General features: G+C 44.0%; 1 long non-coding RNA gene across 1 annotated transcript; it reads right to left on the bottom strand.

The window, feature by feature from the left end:
• Positions 1 to 255: 255 nt before the first annotated feature.
• LOC117774367 lies at positions 256 to 10,845 on the bottom strand. The gene is made up of 3 exons (XR_004616058.1): positions 10,831 to 10,845; positions 10,357 to 10,361; positions 256 to 319 (listed from the first exon to the last, which is right to left on the bottom strand). It is a non-coding gene; the product is annotated as an uncharacterized LOC117774367 (long non-coding RNA).
• Between the last annotated feature and the right edge of the window lie 1,918 nt (positions 10,846 to 12,763).

The following is a 12,763-nucleotide window of genomic DNA, read 5'->3' as shown; positions in this document are numbered from 1 at the left end:
GTCAGGTGGAGTCCTGCTGCTGGTGGAGTCCTGCTGCTCTGACCGTGAAGCTCCACCTCCAGATGGAGCCTTCCAGGTGAGCAGCTGCAGGCTGAGAGATGGACTCCAGATGGAGGACGGTGCATGTGTCCTTCCTCAGGGTCATTCCACACGACCTGCGCTCCATCACCGTTTTTCTGCCTCACAAACCCGCTCGGCCTCATGCACATTGTGTGCATGTGATTCTGTGCTGAAGCAACACGATGCAGCTTTTTCACCTCAAACCAGCAGCTTGATTAACGTGAGTCTGATGTGTGAGTGTGAACAAGGAGAAAGTTTCCTCCTTCACTCCCTGAGCGTCTGTTCTCTGTGACTCTGCTGAGTGGGTTCCATCTCCTGTGAGAAGAACTGACTGAGAGTCAGCTTCAACTGTCACAACCAGCTCCAGCTGAAGAGTGAAGCTGAACTGAGATCAGTTAAAAAGACTCAGAAGTTATTAACAACCAGGGAACGCTGAGTCAGTGAGAATCGAGCTGAGAAAAGGTTCAGATAATGATGTCGCATTAAATTCAGTGCAGCGGTGCAAGATTATTGATTTTAGTATTAAATTGAACATTTTAAAGCTGTTTTATAAGTTTATGTGCAAACACAGACAAATTCAGCTGTGGACAGTTCACATATGCAGGTTTATTCTTTATGAGAAGTTGCTTCACGTTCTACATTTGTGCACCAGGGAGGCTACATACTCTCAAAATTACATGAAATAAAACTTTCAAAATAAACTTTACTTCCTGCGTCCTGGTAAAAAAAAACAGCGTTCATCTCCAATATTCAACAGGAAGCTTAAAATATGAAAAAGTGTTGAATCCATTTCAACAGACGATTCCTTTGTCTCAGAGAAACGAGACGTTCACAAACTCTTCTTTTCCAGATGCAGATTTCCCGATGAATCGATACCTGACTTTGTGAAACCATTTTCCTAATCCCGGTTTTCATTTGTCAAACTTCTTCATGCAGCATCGACGCCTCACACAGAAACGATCTGTCACCGCAGAGCCGCCGTCATCCCGTCGTGTTTCCCGCTCACCGCTTGTTATTGTTTTATTGACGATGACGTTTATGTGGAGATCAGAAACGGAGGAAAGGTCAGATTTTGTTATTATCCATTTCACTCCTCTTCTTTTCATGGGCTGGTGGATCCTCCATCTCGGCTGCGAGCGCTGGTTTGCTGTGATATATTGGAGAGATAGTGGAAACAATTTACAGCCGCGGCCGCTCGGTGCAGGTGCACCTCAGATTGGCTAATTGGAAAAATGAACGGGGGGGAAATGAAACGGGGTGAAAATCAAAGCATCTGCCGGCGACTGTCAGCAGCCAGACTGAAATATTACCCAGAAGCTCCAGATCCAAACCTGCAGTCTGCGGCCGAGTGCTCAAATTAAACCTGTCCGTCCGTCTGCGGGAGAGAAATCGTTACCAGCTCATAATGTTCAGGTTTATTAAAACCCAGAAACACAACGTGGATCCATCAACGGCCAAAGAGCCGCAGACGCTGCCCAGTTTAGAGGAAAGGAGAAGGATCGGTGTTTCCCAAAAAACTTTTCTATTTATTGATTATTGTGTGAGTGAGTGTTCGTCCTGCTGTAAACAAGAAGAGGGCTTATTTGAAATGTTTTGAAAGATGTTCCCACAGAGTTCAGCCCCAAAGACAATAACTGTTATTAATAAACCTGTCGAGCTCATTGTTGTGTTTTCCTACGTTTATTTATTTGTGTCATTTACGTTCTTGTTACCGTTTGTTCTACTGTAATTATTTGCTCCTCAGTCCTTGTCCATTGCTTTAAAGGGATATTTCCTAATTGTGCGTCTTTATGAATGTCACCACTGTAATGTTTACAATATATGTCCTTAAAAACCCAATAAAAAAGACTTTAAATAGAAATGATAAAGGAAGTTCTATGTTATTTTATTCATTCTCTGTATATATTAGTGTTTTTCTGAGGGTTGAACCTGAATCAGGCCAAAAAATTATATACATTTGTCAGATAGATGTTAGAATATATTATATAAGTTTTAAGTTTTTATCCATTCCATCGAAAACCAATAATCTTTAACACTATAAACTTTCTTATTTAAAAAAAATTTTTTTTTCACAAGTCAAAATGAGCCAAACTTCAAAGCGGGTCGTCCACCAACCGGAAGGTCGGAGGTTTGATCCCCGACTCCTCGAGTCCACACACTGAAGTATCCCAGGGCAGAAGTTCACCGCTGTATGAGTGTGTGTGTAAATATGTGTGTGTGTGAATGTGTGTGTATAAATATGTGTGTGTGATTGTGGGTCGTACTGTAAAGTGCTTTGAGAGCAATAGGAAAAGAAAAGTGTGATGTGAATATATTTCATTTACAATGAGCAACAGGAGATTTGCCCAAATAATTAATGTCTTAAGGTTTATTTTTGGATTAGAAATATGTTTTTCTCATTAAATCATAACCTAAATTAAAAAAACTAAAATCCATCTTCTCAGGTTCTGCTGATTATCCAGACTCATGATGCGTCTCCCATCAACTTCCATTTGCCTGGAAAGTGTCCACAGGAGGACAAATCCTGATCAGACGTCTCCTCCGGTTGATTCTGACGTGAAGAAGAAGTGACTCTGACTCTGACTCTGACTCCGAGCTTCTTCCCCTCGTCTCACTTTAATCCAGTTACTTCCCGGAACCTTATCTTTACCTGTGCATCGCAGGGATCGATGCTTTAAAGTCAAACCAAGGACTGGGAACTGTGGTCTTCAATCAAGTCCTCCGAATGATATTGTATTCGCGCCGCGACCTTTGAGCAAATGAAACTCTGCTTCTAAACTTCATGCTTTACCGACATCTCTGTCTTTTAACTGGAGTGAACAGCCGCAGAGTAAATCTGATTTGACTCTAACGTGAAAAAGCCGGGCCGACAGATTTAAGGAGCAGGTTTGACTCGGTCCTCGCAGATTGATGGTATTTGTCTTGCAGGGGTTTCGGGTGAAAGGCCCCGGGGCCCCGAGCAGAACACGACGCCAGGGCTTGTAATAAAGCACGTCAGATTCAATCACCTCCGCTGCACCACAGCTGGAGGACACCTTGTTTTGTCTTGACCACCTTCCATCAGGTTATCGATTCCCCTCGCTTCCCCGGCAGCACCCTGCGACGCTTATTAACCTTGTGGACCGTCTCGGGACGAAATGGTAAAACGCTGGATTCCACAAAGGAAGAAGACGGAGGGAGTAAAAAGAATAATAAAAAGAGAGGCAGAGAGGAGAGAGACACGTGCAGCGGAGCATAAAAAAGCTTTCTGCAAATTTAATTCCTGGAGAAAAGGGCCGAATGATTCGAGAGCGTGACACACAAACATGAAAAATTTAAACTTTGTAATTTTGTCTTTTCGGTTGAAGTGAACGTGGGAAGAATCAGCGACGGAGGGAATTCAGATTTCCACACAAATCGAGTAAAGACTCCTCAGACTCAGACTGAATCTCACGGCCTCTTGCTCTCATCGGCATTAATTCTGATTCCACACGGCTCCTGTCATTAATGCTCGTTTATTAATGAGCCTCGTTGGCGGAGCTACTTTTAACTTTTTGTAATTAGCTGCAATAATCTGTGTTCACTCTCAACCCTTCAGGTCGCGTGTGTGCTGCTTCATTGAGTGGTTTCAAGCTGCGATAGGTTAATATTTGTGGTTTTAAAATAAACTGAGGGAAGAGATAATTCATTCCTCAGGTTTTCAGTCTTATTTTACAATATATTTGAATTAATTTTAAGAGTTAGAATTAAGTGACACCTCCTCTGACTTTAGAGATAAAGGCGAGGATGTGGCTCCTTTCTCTATTTGTCTCCACACCCTTCATCACACGGGCTAATTATTATAATAAATACGTATGGTGATTTGATGTGAAAATATGTATAATTTAAAGGTAGAATTTAGGATTTTTCATTATAAAACTTTAAATCCCTCGATGACCTGGCTCTCCCTCCGAGCCTGGGAACCTACGTTGACCAGGACCTGGAACCGTCTCCTGCTGTGATCCACAACGCACCAGCTCTCGATAATTAAAAAGAAAAGAAGCTTTTAACCACTAGTTTCATTATCAGCAGACAGAACTTCTACTATTATCTTATGTCCTTGGTTTGTTTTGTTTTTACTCTTGTTTTCCTGTGTGAATCGTCCCTGGGCAGGTAATTATTAATATGATTATTACTGCACTCGCCAAGTTCTTCCTCATCTTAGGAAAAACATTTATTTTTCTTTTCTTCATCACTTTTTATTGAACATTTTGAATACAAAACAAATATGAAAAACATATCAACAATTTCAATGTAACAGGATGACGAGAAAAACAAAGACGGGACTAACACAGACGAACACATGCCATAGAACTGAAACAATTACAAAATGATAAAGTAGATAAATGAAATAATAATCATGATGATAACAATATAAAAAGTACAATTAAATAAAACAATTAAATGCAGTGAATTAATACTTGTAGGTGGGTATTTCTACACGGACCTGAGCTGCTTCTTCATCACTTCACACATCTCCAGCTCATGAGTCTGATATCTGATGCTCAACATCTCTGTGTGTCCGTCATCATTTCAAAACGTGGATCCAAACTGGTCCAGTCGAGTCCATTCGACTGTTCAGTGTTCATCAGACACTCGTCACTAAAAGCCTCGATGCTCTTGTGTGTGAGCATCGATTCCTGCCGGCAGTCGCTGAGTGCTTTCCCCCTGATGAAGGAGTTGGACAGAGCTCGTCTTCAAAGGCCTGAAGAGCCAAAACCAATTTCTACCTGGAACATCAAATTCTTCCTCAAATAAAAGCTTATGCCATGAGCATCATTTATAAATTGCTTTAATCATATTAAATATATATGAATTTATTTCTTAAAATACAAAGCTGCTGTAGGTAAAACTGTAGATATATAAACAAAGTGTTTCTACTTCGTTTCCCCGTATAACTTTATCTTGTGTTTGTCATAAACTCCACCTCCTCCATGTTAGCAGATGGGATATGGACCGAACTTAGAAGTTAAAGTAGACGTTAATTAAAATGTTTCTAGAATATGGTCTTGATTTTAGGTTTTTTAGGTTTGGTTTTAATTACTAATTTGATTATTGAAAATGGGGTGAAATGTAATGAGGAGATCAGATCATCACTGTCAGTTATAGTGTTGGAAATAGTGATCGAATCTATAATATACTGGTTTTAAATGACTACAAAACTAGAATGTCACTCAGCAGAAGTGGCAATCCTTTAATTCCAATCTGCCTGATTCATTTCTTAAAGATCCATGAAATATTATGCAGATAAAACACACACAGAAGTTCAGGGGTGACAACACAACCACATTGGCACGAACGCTGCTTTCCCACATCGTTAACACTTTAAATATGTAGGTTACTATCTAGGAATCTTGTTTTATTCTGAAAGCTCCACATCAATTAAACAGACCAACAAGAACAATTACATCAGCCAAGTTTAATTATAAAGTGATGGTGTCACTACACTTTAACACTAATATACTAACAGATATGATCATAATGTCCAAACCCAAATAAGCCCAATGGAGCTGAATGAGAGGTTGTTTCAGGAACGTTCTCTCTCCACTCCTCCTCCTCCTCACCGGTTCTCTCTTCACTCCTCCTCCTCACCGGTTCTCTCTCCACTCCTCCTCCTCCTCACCGGTTCTCTCTTCACTCCTCCTCCTCCTCCTCACCGGTTCTCTCTTCACTTCTCCTCCTCACCGGTCCTCTCTCCACTCCTCCTCCTCACTGGTCCTCTCTTCACTCCTCCTCCTCCTCACCGGTTCTCTCTTCACTCCTCCTCCTCACCGGTCCTCTCTCCACTCCTCCTCCTCACCGGTCCTCTCTTCACTCCTCCTCCTCCTCACCGGTTCTCTCTCCACTCCTCCTCCTCCTCACCGGATCTCTCTCCACTCCTCCTCCTCACCGGTTCTCTCTTCACTCCTCCTCCTCACCGGTCCTCTCTCCACTCCTCCTCCTCACCGGTCCTCTCTTCACTCCTCCTCCTCCTCACCGGTTCTCTCTTCACTCCTCCTCCTCACCGGTCCTCTCTCCACTCCTCCTCCTCACCGGTCCTCTCTTCACTCCTCCTCCTCCTCACCGGTCCTCTCTCCACTCCTCCTCCTCACCGGTTCTCTCTCCACTCCTCCTCCTCCTCACCGGATCTCTCTTCACTCCTCCTCCTCCTCACCGGTTCTCTCTCCACTCCTCCTCCTCCTCACCAGCTCTCTCTCCACTCCTCCTCCTCCTCACCAGCTCTCTCTCCACTCCTCCTCCTCCTCACGGTTCTCTCCTGCCGGGTGAAGCCATCATGTAGAGCAGCTGCTTCAGGCTGATCAAGTGATTACCTGATGCTTTGTAGTTCACCAGCTACTGGAGGTAAACTGCCCGGAGCTCACACAGGAGCTGGTTTCATACTGGAGCTGCTGATTAACACAGACTGAGTCTCCACCAGGAAGGAAACGAGGTCCTGGTCACGTTCGCTTCACAATGAAGTTCACATTTTATTCATCCTGACACTTTCTTGGCTTCTCTGATGCCACAACCATCAAAACAGCAATATAAACACAAACGAATAAAAGAATACGAGGATATTGAAGGACGCTAATAATTTCAACACAAGGTTTTTACCTGTAACAGAATATTAATATCAAACTTCCTCCAGCACTGATCTTCCTGCTGCAGTAACATCTACTAACATTATGTTCGTTTCATCATTTCCTCCTGAAGGTGTTTCTCCCTCCGGCTCTTTGAAAGTCATCAGCGCTACACGCTAGCTCCATGTTTGTAGTTGTTGAGTTGCAGGTTCCCACAGTTTGTCCTTGAGGCAGAGCTTCTCCTCAGCATCAGACTGAACACGCCGTGTGGCGCCTGTGGGGGAGACGCTGCCCCAGAAGAAGCAGGTCTCATATTCGCAGTAAACACAATCACTGAGCATCACAGACTGTAACATGTTTGTAGTTCTGCATCATGTAGCTGTTTGATGGTGAATCCGGCTGCACAGACATGAGATAACTGTACATCCTCATCATGCTCGGGGCCTTTTTACCTCCAACAAGCAGGAACAAGAAAGAACTCCCAAAAATTAATGAGAAAATCGGACATATTCAGCTGACTGATATCTCTGTTTGTATTTGTCATTTGTTTGTTTGGATATTAGCAGAGTTACTTAAAAAACTAGTACACCGACTTTAATTCATGTTACTGGAGGAGTTGGACCTGACGCCAGGAAGAACCTTTACATTTTGGATCGGACGCAGATTAACGGTTCGACCCAGGAATCGTTTTTCCACTTTCTTTAACGTGATGAGAGGTCGTGAGCCGAGTCAGAGGAATGTGAACACCCAGTAGTTTAATGAAACGATCTAGGCAGCCTGATAGTGTAGGAAGCTTAAACTCTACATAACAATGGACGTAGACACTCCAGAGAGTGAAGCAGGAAACCTCTCTTCTCTCTCATCCCGTGACGACGTCGGTACAAATCTCTGTCTCTAGTTATTCAGATGAGTTGAGGTCAGGTGACTGTGAAGGCCACGGAACACGACTCACATCATTTCTCATATTCAGAGTTTTCAGTGGATTCAGCCCTGACGACAAAGAGTCCGACCACACGACTGATTTCTGATTTCCTAACATCTGGCACCAGAACAGTGATGTTTTGTAATTAACCTTCATTTGCATAATGTGTGACTGTGACACAGACGTCATCCACACGTGGTTCAGAAAGTTTTATTATATCTAGTAAAAAAAAACACACAATTAGAAAAGCCACAGTAAAGTGAAACAGATTCTGAGTCGTTGAGAAGGTGAGACGGAGAAAAGGAAATCAAATCGGCTGATTCAATCATTTTACTTCTTTTTCTACGGATGAAACACATAAATGTTTAAGCAATAAACTCAACGTCCCATTAACAGAACATAAAGGCTGTTAAACACAAAAGAATCACGTTGGAATTTAAATAATTATACATAATTAAACATGTGGGTGTTTTTATAGCTGCTGATAAAACTCATCTTTCCTCTCTGTTGGTTTCAGGCTCTTCGTCCGGCTCAGAGATTTTCTGAGGGGGGGGTGAGATAACTGTCAGTCTCAAGAGAGAAGGGGGATTCCAGTCGTCACAGACTGTGTCCTCGTGTGTCCTCCTGTGTCCTTGTGTTTCCTAGTATGTCCTCTTGTGTCCTCGTGTGTCCTTGTGCTACCTCTTGTGTCCTCTTGTGTCCTTTTGTGTCCTCTTGTGTCCTTGTGTGTCCTTGTGTGTCCTCTTGTGTCCTTGTGTGTCCTAGTATGTCCTCTTGTGTCCTCTTGTGTCCTTGTGTGTCCTTGTGCTACCTCTTGTGTCCTCTTGTGTCCTCTTGTGTCCTTGTGTGTCCTTGTGTGTCCTCTTGTGTGTCCTAGTATGTCCTCTTGTGTCCTCTTGTGTCCTTGTGTGTCCTTGTGTGTCCTTGTGCTACCTCTTGTGTCCTTGTGTGTCCTTGTGCTACCTCTTGTGTCCTCTTGTGTCCTTCTGTGTCCTCAGGTGTCCTCTTGTGTCGTCTTGTGTCCTCGAAGGTCTTTTCACAGCAGATTGTTCCAGATGATCTTCAGTTCACTGATTCTTGTACAAAGTTCAGTGGGAGCGAGTTGGAGCGAGTGGCAGCGAGTGGCAGCGGGTGGCAGCCGGTGGCAGCGAGTGGCAGCGAGTTGGAGCGAGTGGCAGCGAGTGGCAGCCAGTGGGAGCGAGTTGGAGCGAGTGGCAGCGACTGGCAGCCAGTGGCAGCGAGTGGCAGCGACTGGCAGCCAGTGGGAGCGAGTGGCAGCGAGTGGCAGCCAAACACAGCAGCTCCGTCTCCCACTATGACACAACTTTTATCTTTATATTGCACATTTAGAAAAACAGCCTCGTATCTTGTATTCTCCATTTCTGTTGTTTACAGTATTTATGGTTTTATAGTTTTATCGTATTTACTCTAGAATCCGTTTCATTTCTGAATGTTTTCTCCTTGTGCTGCTACTTCCTGCTGTGTCTGTTTGAATTCATACAGTCGATCAGTAAACACACATCTTATCTCATCTGACGTCTCAGGTTCGCTAACGTTGATCTACTTCATTTTTCACGCTGCACGTGTCTGTAATCAGGGAAAACATTGAATTTGGATTCGGACAAAAAAACAAAACTGATTTTGTTTGGACTCGGTTGGATTTGCACAGAGAATTGCGTTCCAGGCTTTACTTCACTGTGGATTTAGCCTCTTATTCTGCATTCATGCTGCAATGAAGACTTTGAATAAAGTAATTACTGCCACTTGTTCCCTGAAATTCATGCAGCTCACGGATTCAAACCTGCAACTTTCCAGTCAGAAAAGCACTTCTGTGATCAGCGAGTCTTCAGCTGCGGCTCTTTAATCGCACAAAACCTCAGGAGACGCGTGAAGAAGCGTCTGTTTCACGGCGCCGTCGCTTTAAAGTCCATGAAAATTGATGAGTGTTGTGCAGCGTCTCGGGCCCTGAAGTGAAGCTGCACTTCATGATAACACAAACTCCTGATATGCACCCTGATAGAAGATCTGTGTTAAGGAGGAAAAGAAGAGGAGACAGGAGGAGGGGGGGGGGGGTGCTCAGTCATGCAGTTAAACAGATTGTTCTGGGTCACAGGTTCAAACAACTTCTCCAGTTCTTCGTCGATTCTGCTGAGCTTCGCCTGAAGCTGCTCGCTCTCCGTCGTACTTCTCTGACGGTGACATTCTGCATGTACCTGCCTCCTCCGTCTGCCGCTGCCTGGAAGGAAGGGGAGATATTTAATGGCCGTAAACAAGGAGGTTTAATGGATATAAACGGGATTTTACTAGCAGCTTTGAAAGAGACCATGGGAGCGCTCAGCCTGAAATGAGTCTTCTCCATAAAGACGTGAACAAATGAAAAGAACCTGCGCTGCAGAAACAGCTCTTCACAGGAAAACAATCAGGGAAAAGCAGCATCTTGTCCTGCTCGAGCTGCAGCTGAGCACAAACATGTAAATACAACACCCCGAGGATCAGCATCTTCTGAAAGGTGGAGAAACCATGTTCATGCATTTTTATATCTTTAATCCAACAACCTTTTCTGCAGCTTTATTCAAGTAGCTGCCTGAATCTAATGAAACCTTCACTGTGAAGGTGGGAGACACTGGATTTGAAACATGGGCCTCCTTCATAGCAAGAAGGTTCCTGGATCAAATCCCAGTTTGAATCATGTGTGGAGTTTGCATGTTTGCGTAGTTTTGTGTGTGCATGTGAGAGTGAATCATTTCCGTCTGTATGTTCACCCTGCGATACGCTGGCAACGTGTCCAGGGTGAACCCCGCCTCTTGCTCAATGTCAGCTGGGATTGGCTCCGGCTCTTCCAGCGTCTTCCTCATTAGATGGATTGGATGATTTGAAGGTAGTGCAGTAGGTCTAGTCTAAGCTGGGCAGTCCAGATGTTCCAGCTCCTCCAGGGGGATACAGAGGTGTTCACGGGCCAGATGTGATACCTAGTCCCTCCAGAAAGTTCTGCTTCTTCCCCCGGGGTCTCCTCCCAGTTGGGCCTCCACCAAACCTCAGGGCTTGTATCCACAGAGCTTTCTGGGTCACTGTGCTGACGATCTGCCAGGTTTCATTTTGTAAAACATCATAATGTTAAATTGCTGATGCGAACATCATGAATTTGTTCTGGCAAATGTCGCTGGTTGGATTCCAGCCTAACTGACGTCGCTATGGAGCAAATCACAGCAATGCTAGCATGGGCTAATGCTCGCAGCTGAATTTAAACATCTTGCTAAAAGCGTGACGGACAGGGGGCGCTGTGGAGCGCAGTCAGAGGTGTGGTCCGAGATTCTGCTTCTTATTCCACATGTAACCTTTGAAGAGATGTTCTCTCCTCTGCAGCTTCTCCTCCTCATCTCCATCGCTTCCTTTATTCATGTCCTCGCCGCCTCGGGAAGATTCACTGGAGGCTTTTCCAGATGCTTTTGTGACTTTTAATAAACCTCAGCAGTCGACCTGCGTCGGCGTCGACCTCGACCGCCAGAGAGCGAGCGGAGCCGCGGGTTCACACGGAGGAAATGTGACTTTCTCTGCAACAGTAATGGAGCTTCGGTTTCTGTGTGGATTTTTAAAAGGCTCATTTTGCACATGGCATGAAATCAAGGTTTGCATGGTGGGTCTGAGTGTGTGTGTGTGTGTGTGTGTGTGTGTGTGTGTGTGTGTGTGTGTGTGTGTGTGTGTGTGTGTGTGTGTGTGTGTGTGTGTGTGTGTGTGTGTGTGTGTAATGATGTTATGTGGGCGAGTGATGAGTCTGCAGTCTGGACTAAATTGGAATGTGTGTACACTGTGTCACTCACTTTGCCTCGTACACTGTTTATTGGGGGGGGGGGTGTTGTGAATCATACTGGAGCTGCACATCAACCATGATGACTTTTACTTCCTTTCACATGTATTAAAATACATGAATCATAAGATGCTCTGGTTTTAAACCAGCGTCTGCAAACTGGAGCAAAAATATTCAAACTGGTTTATTTGCCTGAATCCTACATCGATATTTCTCACTAGGTTTGTTTGTAGATTATTCGTTTATATCTTTAAACCAAATTATGATTGGTTTAAAGGGTTAAAAGTTCAGACTCTCAAGCATCTGAACTTCTTTCACACACAGCTTCTATCTTCTCTTACTCATCAGCTTTAGATTTACTTCTCCGCTGCTACATTTATTCATCTGTTACACATCTGCTGCTGTATATATATTTACTGATATGCTACAATATTTATTCATCTGCTGCTTCCTGGTTCTGTACATATATTTTTCATTCACCTTAACTGTACATAATTTATAACTCACCTCAATGCACAGTATTCATACGCTCTCACAGCCGTTATCCTGTTCACGACTCGTGTCCAGCGAGTTTCATTCTCAACGCTGACGTCGCTTCATGCAAATGTTTGTGTGATGCTTGAATTCAAATATTTAAACTCGAGTGTCTCTTTATCGACTCGGTATGTCTGGTGTGAATATGACTTTCAGTTCTCAGCACGACTTCAGTTTGGTTTCTCGGCTCTAACAAATGTCCCTAATTGATTTCCGAGCAGAGAATTAAACTCTCCACGGTTTTCTGTTGCTTCCTCTGCACTTTTATTGTTCTTCTGTCACTGGGTACTTAGGTTTCTCATCTTCTTCCTCTGTTTGAACTCCTCTCCGTGATAAGAAAGAAACACACAAGCATCATTATTAGCCCTTCTGCTCCCACATGCCAGGAGTCTGCTGTAATTGAGACCTTGATCATCCCACACAAGACGCTGCATGGATGGAAGCCGGAGAGAGAGAGAGAAGACAAAGTCCAATTAGCATCTCAGCAGCAGCCTGACTCCCAGGGGCCCCAGGTGGTCCCGTGCAGGGATCTCATTTGAAGAAGACTTGGAGAACTCAGAGGTTTTCTCTATTGGTTTATTGCCGAAGAACGACCTTGCAGGAGACCGGTTGTTCCAGATATTATTCATGCACCGAAATACCTGCACCTGCCAATCATGGTGCTTATTAAAATGCCGGCGAAGTCCCAACTTCCTGCAGGAATCATTGATTTTCCATTCTCTACTGTATCTGTTTTATTCCTGCAGATTTTTCCTTTTATCCGTGTTGCCACTGTTAACTCAGTGTTTGTCTGAGGAAGGTGCAGTTCTTAGATTTTCACTAAAAACAAACTGAACAGCTGGAGAACATGTGATCATCCAGACG

The sequence above is a fragment of the Hippoglossus hippoglossus genome, chromosome 14 (genome assembly GCF_009819705.1).
Source record: "Hippoglossus hippoglossus isolate fHipHip1 chromosome 14, fHipHip1.pri, whole genome shotgun sequence".
In the NCBI taxonomy this organism is placed as follows: domain Eukaryota; kingdom Metazoa; phylum Chordata; class Actinopteri; order Pleuronectiformes; family Pleuronectidae; genus Hippoglossus; species Hippoglossus hippoglossus.
This window is presented reverse-complemented; position numbering and strand designations above follow the sequence as displayed.